The sequence below is a fragment of the Oncorhynchus clarkii genome, chromosome 26 (genome assembly GCF_045791955.1).
Source record: "Oncorhynchus clarkii lewisi isolate Uvic-CL-2024 chromosome 26, UVic_Ocla_1.0, whole genome shotgun sequence".
Classification (NCBI taxonomy): Eukaryota; Metazoa; Chordata; class Actinopteri; order Salmoniformes; family Salmonidae; genus Oncorhynchus; species Oncorhynchus clarkii.
Window position 1 is genome coordinate 4725402 of NC_092172.1, and position 14593 is coordinate 4739994.

The 14593-nt window shown below is 42.7% G+C and overlaps 1 pseudogene; it reads right to left on the reverse strand.

Annotated features, from left to right (window-relative positions):
* LOC139385292 (protein arginine N-methyltransferase 3-like) overlaps positions 1-7781 on the reverse strand; it is a 142661-nt pseudogene extending 134880 nt beyond the window's left edge.
* Positions 7782-14593: the final 6812 nt, after the last annotated feature.

Sequence of the window (14593 nt, forward strand, 5' to 3'; positions counted from 1 at the left end):
CACACAAGGAAGTTGGAATAATACTGTGAAAATTAAGATAATGCTCTTTTAGTCTAAGCCTTTTGAAAAGACCACCTGATATTTCTGCCTGTTTTGGTGGGATGGAGTTTTGGCCTACCTGGTGACATCTGAGAATGGGCTACGAGAAAAGGATTGAGCTACACACAAAACAGCAAAACCATATCCCTCGTAATACAATCCATTTTCAACTTCCCACAAATATTTCTCCGTCTGATATACTCCTATCCTCTGGTCTGGCTGGTCTAATGACATGGGTTCAAATCCAGCCTACAGTCCTTTGACACAATCTCGCTCATATTTTTAAGAGATGCTTCTTTCTGGTTCGCTGAATGACCATACTGGGGGCGAGGTGTAGGAGAGGAGCCAGAGTGTTTATCACGATGACAGGGGTTGCAGCAGGTCGACATAACCCTCATCCACCGCCACCCCGATGACAGGGATAACAATACCCAGTCCAAACCCTGCTTTTCTTCTTCCTGCAACCGTCCCGTTTCCGACCCATTCTCTTCAATCCCTAACCCCTTTGACTGGAAAATTGCTCCAGCACTCTTCACCATCCTCTTAAACCGTTTCCCCTCCTCTCCCCCCTGCTATCCTCTACCCCCTCCCTCGGGGCCTACCCGGTGGCAGCAAATAAGGGATGGCCTTGGAGATGGACGCTGCCTGCTTCAATGACAGTGCAGGGTTGGGGGAGGAAGAGAGGCAATAAGGAGGTTGGTGTGCTCCCGTTATCAGCACTCCACAGTCCACAGCTGAGAGGCGCTACAGCGCGTAATGAAGTTGCAGTGTTTTAAATCAAGCGCCGTCACTGCTATAGCAATTGTGAATTTACATTTTAAAACCCGCACCGCCGAGATCTTTGCTCACCTTGTCCTTGAACACTTCCGGTTTGAGGTACATGAAGTCCCTGTAGCTTTCTGTGCGCACTTTATCCCGAAAGGAAGGAACAAAGAACATTCAGGTCATCCATTACCACGGACATAGAAAACATAATCATAGAGCATGTCTTCAGAAACAACATAACACACTGAAACAAATTATCCAATCACCCGAGACCAAGGTGTGTGTCACAGCCGGGCGTACGGTTGTATGTCTATGTGATGGAGAGTTCCCATGAAAACTAGAGGGGAGATGACCACAGGATTCTGGAGTGCCATGTTTGTATGTGTATCTCGTTGAATCAGAGCTGACTGGGGATTTGACTCCACGAAAAACGAGTTCAATGCTTGCTAGGCATAGAAATCTAAAGAAGAGTAGACTTATTCAAAAATAGAACCATTCCACATGGAATCTAGTTGGTCAGGACTGGCTAATTAACCTGCCAATCAAATCCTTACGCTTTTCAGAGGGAGGCCCTTTACATACCCATGAAACACACATTTATCTAAAACTCACAACTTATCCTCACTGACTTTGGATGATGCCTTCGCATGCTTTTGGTGAGGTGACAGAAACCGAACAAAGTGATCAAATCTTTTGCCAAATTACAGTTAAATCCCATAGGAGCAGTTTCCCGGAAACAGAGATTCTCCATTGAGCTTGCTTTTAGTCCAGGACTAGGTTTAAGAGCGTCAAGGAAACCCCCCTCATGGTGTTGAAATAAATTAATTGTATCTGTTCCAAAGACTGATCTGACATGACAGCTGACCTCATATTCATTAAACTAGGCTGACATGAGGAGGCACGAAGGATCCTTGGAGCAAGGATGATTGAAAACCAGAGCTTCTAGAAATAGAGAACTGATTCTTCCAGATTCATCTTCAATAACTTGACCAGAGATGCAGATTAAACTGATGATGGGGCAGGGGAGGAAGTGGGAGGGTTAAATGGTGAGACTAAATTTCTCTTTTGCTCTGTCTTACGCGCACGCACGCTCTCTCTCGCACACACACACAGTGTGATCCACTTTATGGCAGCCCGTAAAAGAGTTGACGATCTTCTACCGCAAACCTGTCACGTGGTTCCTCTTTCCTCCGAGGAAGGGTTTTTGATGGAGTTTAGTCTGACGTATATATAGTGCTAAGCACCAATCAGAGAGAGGGAACGAATCATGTCGAAGCACTGCGGTAAGTGAGAGAGGAAGAGAGGGTTGACCACATTCCTACCCACACACACACACACAACTTGTAATGCTTAAGTGTGAAATATAATCACCACATCTCAAAGCTCCACCATGTTATAGTAATGCTGATGTTTCGCATGAGAGCTCACTCCTTATGGCTGATTTTTCACTTTGAGAAAAGTGTCATGTTATCAACATCGTAGTTTGCATAGAGACGATCATTTTAATTTAATGCTACATCGAGACTTTCACATAAACCGCACTGCTAAACCTGCGTCCCTCCTCTCTCTGCAGTGGCTACTGAGTTAAGAAGAAACAGCAGTTTAATAGAGGGCATGAGTGTATGCATACGTGCAGGCAGGCCATTGTGGCAGCGGACCTTAAGCATCTCTTCAAGGATGCTGTAGTGGCCATATGAGCTGAAGTAAATCAAATCAAATTTATTTATATAGCCCTTCGTACATCAGCTGATATCTCAAAGTGCTGTACAGAAACCCAGCCTAAAACCCCAAACAGCAAGCAATGCAGGTGTAGAAGCACGGTGGCTAAAACTCCCTAGAAAGGCCAAAACCTAGGAAGAAACCTAGAGAGGAACCAGGCTATGTGGGGTGGCCAGTCCTCTTCTGGCTGTGCCGGGTGGAGATTATAACAAAACATGGTCAAGATGTTCAAATGTTCATAAATGACCAGCATGGTCGAATAATAATAAGGCCGAATAGTTGAAACTGGAGCAGCAGCACAGTCAGGTGGACTGGGGACAGCAAGGAGTCATCATGTCAGGTATTCCTGGGGCATGGTCCTAGGGCTCAGGTCCTCCGAGAGAGAGAAAGAGAGAAGGAGAGAATTAGAGAACGCACACTTAGATTCACACAGGACACCGAATAGGACAGGAGAAGTACTCCAGATATAACAAACTGACCCTAGCCCCCCGACACAAACTACTGCAGCATAAATACTGGAGGCTGAGACAGGAGGGGTCAGGAGACACTGTGGCCCACTCCGAGGACACCCCCGGACAGGGCCAAACAGGAAGGATATAACCCCACCCACTTTGCCAAAGCACAGCCCCCACACCACTAGAGGGATATCTTCAACCACCAACTTACCATCCTGAGACAAGGCTGAGTATAGCCCACAAAGACCTCCGCCACGGCACAACCCAAGGGAGGGGGGGGGGGGGGGGGGTCGCCAACCCAGACAGGATGACCACATCAGTGACTCAACCCACTCAGGTGACGCACCCCCTCCAGGGACGGCATGAGAGAGCCCCAGTAAAGCCAGTGACTCAGCCCCTGTAATAGGGTTAGAGGCATAGAATCCCAGTGGAATGAGGGGAACCGGCCAGGCAGAGACAGCAAGGGCGGTTCGTTGCTCCAGAGCCTTTCCGTTCACCCTCCCACTCCTGGGCCAGACTACACTCAATCATATGACCCACTGAAGAGATGAGTCTTCAGTAGAGACTTAAAGGTTGAGACCGAGTTTGCGTCTCTGACATGGGTAGGCAGACCGTTCCATAAAAATGGAGCTCTATAGGAGAAAGCCCTGCCTCCAGCTGTTTGCTTAAAAATTCTAGGGACAATTAGGAGGCCTGCGTCTTGTGACCGTAGCGTACGTGTAGGTATGTACGGCAGGACCAAATCAGAGAGATAGGTAGGAGCAAGCCCATGTAATGCTTTGTAGGTTAGCAGTAAAACCTTGAAATCAGCCCTTGCTTTGACAGGAAGCCAGTGTAGAGAGGCTAGCACTGGAGTAATATGATCAAATTTTTTGGTTCTAGTCAGGATTCTAGCAGCCGTATTTAGCACTAACTGAAGTTTATTTAGTGCTTTATCCGGGTAGCCGGAAAGTAGAGCATTGCAGTAGTCTAACCTGGAAGTGACAAAAGCATGGATTAAGTAGGCCTCGTCCTCGTCCTCCCGGAGCTCAGCCATGGCACCCAAGGCCCCGGGGGGCCCGACCCAAATCTGCAATCAATAATAGACCCTGGGCCAGCAACCTGAAACAAATACCATTGTATTTTACAACTGAGTAGGATGAGGTTGCCCCTAGACCCTGATCTAAGGTCAGTTTTGCATTCCCTCCCATGGTTTAAGGTTCAGATTGGCTGATCCTAGATCAATGCGTACAGGCAACTTCTATCCGGAACGTATTGGAACAGATTTACAGCAGCACAGTCACACACTTACAGCACAACCTTCCGACAGGACATAGCAGTAAATGGAAAAAGCGCATCTATATCCCCCCCCCCCCTTCCCTCTACCCCCCACTCTATGCAGTATTGGAATCCCCCCCCCCCCTTCTCTTTTTCCTCCAAGTCAAAGGAAAGGCCTCGCCAAAACTGAGTTCACTGGGTCCCCCTGCTGGCCGCAGGTGGGAGGTGCAAGTGTGAGAATGAGAAACACCAGTGCAATCAAATGCAGGAATCCAGAGTGTGACCATTTGGTCGCATATGCGACCCTTTGACTTGACTGTGAAAAATGTAAAAAATAAAAGTGTTTTTTTTAAGTAAAAAATGTATTGGTCGCATCAGTGCCAGCTGCCAATTCTAGGTGGTTACTTCACTCAAACCTTTGTATTTTTGTGGCAGCTAAAATAATGATTTGGTCAAAAAGTAAAGTCCATTACTCTGGCCTGATTCCTTAATGAAAGTGTCTGCGCTGCCCCTGTACCAGTTTCACTGGTAGCTGCTGTGAAGAGAAACACACTCACTCCCTCACCCACCAAGCACCCCAGGAGAGGAAGAGAAAATGTGTTCGATTGAGGACACTGGAGTAACATACTATACTTTATGTCAGAGGTAAATACTATTTTATTTAAGGAACTATTAAAAGCTTTTAAAAAATAATGCGTTTTCAATGGTGAGCGAGTGTTGTGCCTTACCCTTTTCAATGATGATAACATTTTTTGGGTTGCACCTCAACTCACATTGGTTGAGCACCTTCCACTACTTCCCCTTTCAATTGCTACCACGGTGGTGCATATGCTTCTCATATTTCTTCTGATAGAAACATTTAAATGTGACCCTATCCATATTGGCCAATTCCCTCGAGTATAAAGGGTTAATGTAGTATTTGTATTTTTGTAATAATATCAGAAATGGTAGTAGTGGTGATGCTTATAACAGTAGTAGTCGCAGTAATTAACAGTAGTGTGGGCAGCACTGACTTGAGTTTGTGTAGGTCATCCATGGCTCTGACCAGGGCTTCCTCTGTGCCCTGGGCCCTCTTCTCTGCAACCTGGGCCCTCTGCAGAAGAGCATCAGGGGAGTAGCTGGTTTCACACTGGCCCAGGCAACATCCCCGTCCCCTCACACAGTTCTTCCAGATCTAACAAAAGGGAAAGAGAAAAAGAGAGGGGGGGGACTCACTTGAACACATTTAAAACACAGAAAGATAATGACTGCCTACTCTAACAGTACTGTGTACAATTGCATCTCTGCCAAACATGCAATGCTCCAAACCTCCTTTGTCTGAACCATACCAGTGACGTCATCCCATGCAAATGCCCAGTCAAATAATGCTAGATAAAAGAAAACAGCACTGCAGTTTCACTGTTTATAGGAACAGCATGCAGGCTTTGTTGGTTTTAAACAGGTTCAAGTTCTTCTTTAAAACAACATTGGATATTGATGCAAAACACCACATCTGGTGAAAACATTCTAAATATACCTGTAATGCAGTTACCCTTTATCTGCACTTGATTAAATTGAGGCCTTTCAGTTGAACAATGAACCTGTGAATGCCAGTTCCTATCTGCAGTAAGGGGTCATCCTGTAAAGCTGGCCTCAAGTCCTCATCACTCTCCCAGGGAATTGAACACTCAGATATCGTAGACAGGCTCTGCCCACTGAACTTCTGCAAGCACACAGTCATAATTGTCCATGAACTTGGAAAACCAGGGATGTACTTGGCACGACATAGAAAGGCGATCTGTTTTAACGTTAAGAAGTAACTGATTCATTTGAGGTTCGAGAACCTAAAATTCATGATTAATCAAATCATAGCTATAACGGATTTTTGTTTACATGTGTGTAGGAGAAGGCACACTGTATGCTTGCAATAATATCAGCAATGGAGCTTTCCACACAAGATATAGGCCCAAAGATATTTCTGAAGTTTTGGATCTTCCTGAAATTAAATCCCTGGAAAGGTCCTTTGGGGGAAGGATGTTTGGAATACATTTGAAATCATTTGGTGGGTGGGCATCACTTACTTAATTAAGACACTACAATGATTTGTTTGTAGATACTACAAAGAAAGTGTTGGTGTCATTTGAAACCGTATCGGATGATCTGAGATATGAGTACTGTTAAGATTAAGTATGTATTAAGATTAAGTATGTATGGCTAATTAAAAACTACCCTTTCTGATTATAGTCCTAACTTTAATTATTTCTCAGTAATTATTTTGGATACTGGTTTCAAAAGCATGCCAAGCAACCTTACCGCAAATACCCTTTCTATGGATTTCCTTTCAGTAAGATCCGAAATATTATACACTGAACAAAAATATAAAACACAACATGCAACAATCTTACTGAGTTACAGTTCATATAAGGAAATCAGTCAGTAGAAATCATTTAATTAGGCCCTAATCTATGGATTTCACATGACTAGGCAGGGCCGCAGCTTGGGGGCCTACCCACTTGGGAGCCAGGCCCAGCCAATGAGAATTAGTTTTTCCCCACAAAGAGGCTAGTATAACTAGCTTTGGGCACACCTGGCGCAGAATTGCCCAAAAGGTATTTCTAGCAGGTAGAACCTTCTGTTCTTTTGCAATGACAATTTATATAAACTGTCCAACTTCAATCTCAGCTTCGAGACGACTACACTTCCTATTGACAAGAAGCATGGATGAGATCTGGGTCATTACTTTTTTTACCTGGACCTTGCTTTGGCCAAAGGTCTACAGGTAGCCTAGTGGTTAGAGCTTTGGGCCAGTAACCGAAAGGTTGCTAGATCAACTCCCCGAGCTGACAAGGTATAAATCTGTCGTTCTGTCCCATTAACCACTTCAACAAGCTCAACTCAATGCTCTATTAGGCAGTGTTGTAGTGTTTCTGGTACAGAATTTGACAACCTGAGAAAACATGATACATGAAGAATTATTTTAACCAGCAACACTTTCAGAGAGACCTAACTACTTCAAACCAGATTAAATGTATCAGTGAGTTGCTTAGAACAGCAATGATACAGACCTGTCACAGAATAAGCAAGTAACTTGAAAGTTGTCATTGGCCTCCTCCATCCACTGCTCCTCATCATCACTGTCTGAGAGATCGGGCACATCGTCCCCTGCTCCACCGTCGTGATCTGTCACAGTGTCGGCGGGGGATAGGTAATCTTTGGTGTCAAGTGTTAAAACATTGCATGAACTGGCTAACCAGATAGATGTAGCTAACGGGCATTGCCATTATGTGTGCCTAACAAGTTCAACCACTTTTTTTTCAGTGCAGGTTTCGTTTACTTTGAGTTGCCTGAATAAGGTGGTAATCCAAACAGCTGCTTGGCGTATGCTCAATAGAAGGTCAGCTAGCAAGCTGGCTAGCTAAGGTTAGTTAGTCAGCATACCGGTATAAGAAATGCGTTAGCTAACGAGCCACATAAGCAACATTACAATACTTCAAATGTACACACTAATTATTTTAAGTGCAAAATATCAAAATTACAATATGATGACCGTTCTCTGTAGTGCACCATTCCGTATTTATATTATCATAGTTTTTCACGCACTATTTACATAACTCACCTGTACCTGTGTATTCCCACCATATGCGGTCTCCTTGGTTTCAGCTGTCTACACGCTGCTTCTGAGTCGAGTTCCAACGTGTACTTACAGACAATGGCAACTAGAGGGCACCAACTCAATCTTTAAGGGAATTGAAGAGGTACTTTTTATTTTTATTGCAGGAATTTGTTGGGGGGGAATTTAACCTTTATTTAACTAGGCAAGTCAGTTAAGAACCAATTTATATTTACAATGAGAGCCTACCAGCGAACAATGTGTTCGCACACGCTTTTTCAGTTTTTCCCCACAAATTTTCCATAGGATTGAGGTCAGGGCTTTGTGATGGCCACTCCAATACCTTGACTTTGTTGTCCTTAAGCCATTTTGCCACAACTTGGAAATATGCTTGGGGTCATTGTCTATTTGGTATACCCAATTGCGACCAAGCTTTCACTTCCTGACTGATATCTTGCTTCAATACATCCACATAATTTTCCTACCTCACGATGCCATCTATTTTGTGAAGTGCACCAGTCCCTCCTGCAGCAAGGTTCTGCCACCCCCACAACATGATGCTGCCACCCCCGTGCTTCATGGTTGGGAGGGTGTTCTTCAGCTTGCAAGCCTCCCCCTTTTTCCTCCAAACATAGCAATGGTCATTATGGCCAAACAGCTCAATTTTTGTTTCATCAGACCAGAGGACATTTCTCCAAAAAGTACAATCTTTGTACCTATGTGAAGTTGCAAACCTTAGTCTGGCTTTTTTATGGCAGTTTTGGAGCAGTGGCTTCTTCCTTGCTGAGCAGCCTTTGAGGTTATGTCGATATAGGACTCGTTTTACTGTAGATATAGATACTTTTGTACCGGTTTCCTCCAGCGTCTTCACAAGGTCCTTTGCTGTTGATCTGGGATTGATTTGCACTTTTTGCATCAAAGTACATTCATCTCTAGGAGACCGAACGTGTCTCCTTCCTGAGCGGTATGACGACTGCGTGGTCCCATGGTGTTTATACTTGCGTACTATTGTTTGTACAGATGAACGTGGTACCCTTAGGCATTTGGAAATTGCTCCCAAGGATGAACCAGACTTGTGGAAGTCTACCATTTTTTTTATGACCTGATTTATTTTGATTTTCTCATGATGTCAAGCAAAGAGGTACTGAGTTTGAAGGTAGGCCTTGAAATACATCCACAGGTACACCTCCAATTGACTCAAATTATGTAAATTAGCCTATCATAAGCTTCTAAAGCCATGACATCATATTCTGGAATTTTCCACGCTGTTTAAAGGCACAGTCAATTTAGTGTATGTAAACTTCTGACCCACTGGAATTGTGATATAGTGAATTATAAGTGAAATAATCTGTCTGTAAACAATTGATGGAAAAGGGATCTGTGTCATGCACAAAGTAGATGTCCCAACAGACTTGCCAAAACTATAGTTTGTTAATTAGACATTTGTGGCGTGGTTGAAAAACTAGTTTTAATGACTCCAACCTGGAAGTGTATGTAAACTTCCGACTTCAACTGTATGTTTTGTTCTCTTGTAGAAAGCAATCCATCCCCTATTGCCTACTACAAATTATCTATAACTGGGCTTTCAACCGGTTTTCAACCGGTTTTCCCCATTAAGCAGGAGTCGGAGTCTGAGGCCGAGCCTTCTCTTGTCTCTACTCCTCCCGTTTACGGGTCTGAGACCCCGAAGCTTCCCACCATTAGCTCTGACAAATTGAAAACCCTAGTAATTGGTGACTCCATTACCCGCAGTATTAGACTTAAAACGAATCATCCAGCGATCATACACTGTTTATATACATCCAGCGATCATACACCTCTTTAAATCTGCGTATTTCTCCAAAGCTCAGTTGTCCTGAGTCTGCACAGAACTGCCAGGACCTAGGATCATAGGACGCACTGAAGTTTTTAAATCGTGTATCTCTTGACACATTCATGAAAATAGTCATTCCCTCTAAACCCTCAAGCTGAATACTGGACCCTATTCCAACTAAACTACTGAAAGAGCTACCTCCTGTGATTGGCCCTCCTATGTTGAACATAATAAATGGCTCCCTATCCACCGGATGTGTACCAAACTCCCTAAAAGTGGCAGTAATAAAAGCCTGTCTTAAAACCTTGACCCAGAAAATGTGAAAACAGCACGAGACAAATAAAACAAATATATATGAATACAAGGCTTTTACCATCGACTAGGACTGCCTTGGAGATCGACCAGTCGATCGCGATGGACCGGTTTGTGACTGCTGCTCTAGAAAGTTGAGTGAAGTGCAATCTCATGCTTCTCTCTGTGGGCTGATATTTCTGCACTGACTGCTGCACAGCAGTCTCGGGCTACTGCACATGCAACTTAGAGGGAACATTGCTTGGAACTCTGAGCTCCCCTCAATGTTTTCCTATGGAGAGGTATGCTGGTCTATGTCGTCAAACATCTCACAAAGTGTATATTTTGATTTGTTCAAGTCGACACCATTTTAAAATCAGGATAATCTCCTCTTTCTAATAACATACGGTTGGGCAGCGTACTCTGCTGTCACCGATTGCTAGACCAGAAATAGTTGTTGCCTTTTTTTTCTACTTCCTCCTTACGCAGACATAAGCACACTTGACACCATCGAGCTGTGGATGTTTACTTTCTACACGAGTTGTTATTTTTCATTTTCGTCTTAAGAACAGACTGTAGTGGTAAAATGAAAAAAAGTTTAAATGTTTGTGCCATTTAAGGGAAATGGAATTCTAAGCATCACTCCAGTCAGAAGAGGCTCAGCGAAGTTTCATTTCAATGAATTTGCTATGGCCTCACTCTAGTGTTCCAGCTCAGCCAACATTCTCTGGCAGTTTTTCAGCTTTGGGTGAATTTTGACTCATTCTCTTGTCCAGCCTACTCCTGTCCAGGCCTGCTAGCCTGGTGCTGGATGTGTTCTCTATGTGGTCTTAAGCATTAGCATGTAGCATGCAGCCCTGGGTGTATGTGTACCATTCAGAGAGTGAATGGGCAAGACAAAATATTTAAGTGCCTTTGAAAGGGGTATGGTAGTATGTGCCAGGCACACCGGGCTGTGTCAAGAACTGCAACGCTGTTGGGGTTCACACTCAACAGTTTCCCGTGTGGATCAAGAATGGTCCACCACCCAAAGGACATCCAGCCAACTTGACAACTGTGGTAAGCATTGGAGTCAAAATGGGCCATACCATATGTGAATGAACTATAAGGATTGTCAAGGGAGAGTGTTAACTGTTCAATTTTGATTGCCAAAGCAAGTGGAATAAACAATGTCAACATATGTTTGACTGTAGGCTACAAATGAAACCATTTTTTGGGGGACATTAAATGTATTGTTCGATTAATACATGGCTATTACTATGAGTACTATGTACCTCCCTACCTTCTCTTGATAAGTAATAAGTGAATGTAATTGCTACATTTTACCTGTGATATCAAATAGGTTATAAGTTACATAGCGAAGACAAAATTAGATTTCATGATATTACTTTGTCTTTACAAATCTATTCACTATTGGCCAAATGCAGTCACCATCCACTTCAGCTAGAATTTCCTGTTTGTAGGCCTGTTTAAAAAATGTAAGGTAAAGCATATTTGATGAAGTGTAAAAAAAATTGACACTGGCTGTATTATGATGCATGTATTGTATGTACAATAAGGTATCCAATATTCTTAAATCAGACATGGGTTTAAGTTACCATTATTAATCCTGTGTCAAGTCTCACATGGCTGAATTGTGGTGTATTTACAGAATAACCTGTGTTATACCAATTTTCATCCACTTGATGGCAGTAATGTGCTACCACTTTCAAGAGGTCTATTGTGAGAGTTTTTCTACTCACCCTTCAAGTACTGAACAGATGTCCAAATGAATGACATTTCCTGAATGTTGCTTTATGGATGTTAGATATGACTGGTTGTGATCCAGTCACGTGATATGCACATTTCAAGTGTCATACAAAATGTGTAATGTTGAGTCCCTCACATCCATTAAATATCTTAAACATATAGTTGAAGGCATGGTCTGTACCTTGTGAATATTCCCTTTTGATTGCACAAATATCCCCATTTGTTGTCTCTGCTATAAAATTAAGAAGAGAGGGGAGGGGTCAGATAAGAGGCAAAGGCCTGAGGCTACAGCCCACTACCAAATGACCAGCCAGGCTACACACCTGCAATACACTCTCCTCCCCCACTTACTTACACAAAACCAATTCAAGGAAGATCTAAGTCTATATTCACAGGGTAGCATTGCTGATCTAGGATCACTGATTATAGATCCCTCTAGGTAGTCTATTATAGGACAAGTCACATGTAATAAAAAGCTTTTCTCTAAAGTGCAATAAATGCAATAGATTTGCAAAAGAAAAATCTAAAAAACATTTTTTGCTTTGTCATTATGGTGTAGTGTGTAGATTGAATCAATTTTAAAATAAAGGCTGTAACATAACAAAATGTGGAAAAAGTCCAGGGTCTCAAACAGACTCCAAGAATAACTCCTGCTCGCTACTGCCACCCTGAGGACTTTTAAAGCTACTGACTTATTTGAATAGTCCTTTTTCTTAAGAATGCCAAAAACCTTGTTTATATCCAAAGCACACATTTCTTTGGTTGTCAATAACAATGACTTAAGTGTGTGTATAGGCAAGGGCATGGACAAAATACATTTTTGGAATCCTTTTGGCACTGTGGCCCAAGAACCAGATGTGAGGAGTCCCGATAATAAAATGTAATCAATTCTATATTAAAAGACAAAGTGTGTCGTCGCCACGATAACTTATTACATGTGACTTTTCCTATAATGGGAAGTTGATCAGGTGTCCGGTCCTCAGTGCTGAAACAGCAGCCGCATCTGCTGACTACATATCAGTGATCCTAGATCAGCAATGCTACCCTGAGACACTTTGTGAATACAGACTTAGATCTTCTTTGAATTGTATGTGTATAAGTAAGTGGGGGCGGGGAGAAGAGTGTACTGTAGGTGTGTGTGGGACTGGTCAACTGTTAGTGGGCTGTAGGCTCAGACATTTATCAACATGTCAGTGGCAGTAATTCTGAAAAACAACTATATTTTATAGCAGAGAGAACAAATGGGAATATTTGTGCTATCAAAAGGGAATATTCACAAGGTACAGGCCAGACCTTAAACTATATATGTTTAAGATATTTAAATGGGTGAGTGACAGACAGGAGTTGGGGGTTCAACATTACCCACTTTGTATGACACATGAACGGTGCATGTCATGTGTTAGGTATCCATCAAAGCAACATTCGAAATGCAAATGCCAGGAATTTTGTTAATTTGGACATTTGCTCAGTACTTGATGGGTAATGGCCAGTAGTGAATAGATGTGTAAAGACAAAAGTAATATCATGATGTCTCCTTGTCCTAGCAAGTAACATTTGATTTTGGATCACAGAATACACATCCAAATGAATACACATCCAAATGAGCCAGCTATACACTCTGTACAAAACATTATGAACACCTCCTTCCATGACAGACCAAACATGTGAATGCAGGCAAAAGCTATGATCCCTTATTGATGTCACTGGTTAAATCCACGTAAGTCAGTGTAGATGAAGGGGAGGAGACAGGTTTAGCCTTGAGACATTTTTTATTTCATCTTTATTTTAAAAACAGGGAAGACATTGAGACCTAGGTCCCTTTTTAAAAATGTACCCCTTATAATAATACAGCAAATACACATTAAAATACAAAAACATAGTCATGGGAATCCCCCTCAATAAGTCCCCAATCAATAGTTAATTGCCTGAACAGCACCAGAACATCTAGAGGAAATACATTTTGAATTTTGTTCCAGCAATCTGGAAAAATTAAAAGCAGATTTACCTAGCTCGATGGAGACCCTATAAAGCTTGGGAAACTCAAGGCCTCATTGGCCTGATTGGTGTCACACTTTTGCACCAACTAACACACCTGACTCTAATAATCAACTAATTATGACCTCAGTTTAGAATGTAAGTAGTTTCATTGGGATTGAGAAAAAGTGTGACAACTCCTACAGTAGCCAGGAGTCTCCCATCCCTGCAATAGGAACCTCGAGTAACCAATCCGGTGAACGGGTTAGGAAACTTCAGGTGTCTACATTTTAACAGCACAATTAGATAAGAGGGACGTTTATGCCCTAGAACTACACAGCTGATTCAAATAATCGTCAAGCTTTGATTCGAGTGCCTTTGAACTGGGTATGCTAGTAGGTGCCAGGTGCACTGCTGGGTCTGTACATGTGAATAGCCATGAATCTGAGCTTCCATTAAGCTGTGTAACAACTAGAACTAGGCCTACCATGGAAAATATATAAAACATTATGGAACACACTGAAAGGCACCAAATTCCTAGTAGGCCTTGTATGGTGTGAGACATCATCATTGATTATATTTCCCCGTTTGGTCACAAGAATCAAGTCAGGCGTCATAATTTGCTTAGGAAAGATTCGTAACTGTTTGTGGACTCCGCAATGAGTTGCTCTGTGTAAGAAAATCGTAGTGTATTCTTAAAATTAGCATAGAAAATATATTTGGAACTTTTAGCAACTTTGGAAAAGTGACAAACGCTCAAATGCATGCATTTCCCCTCTAAACGACACAAAAACGATTTTCTCTGTCACACTCAGTCACAACACACGTGCCTGGCTGCAAAAGTGCATTGTGAGTGATGTCAGTAGCAGGCGCTCAACTCGTGCACAGGCAGCAGCAGGCCAACAGCAATTTCAGTAAATTGGAAATCATTGTTGGCTGACT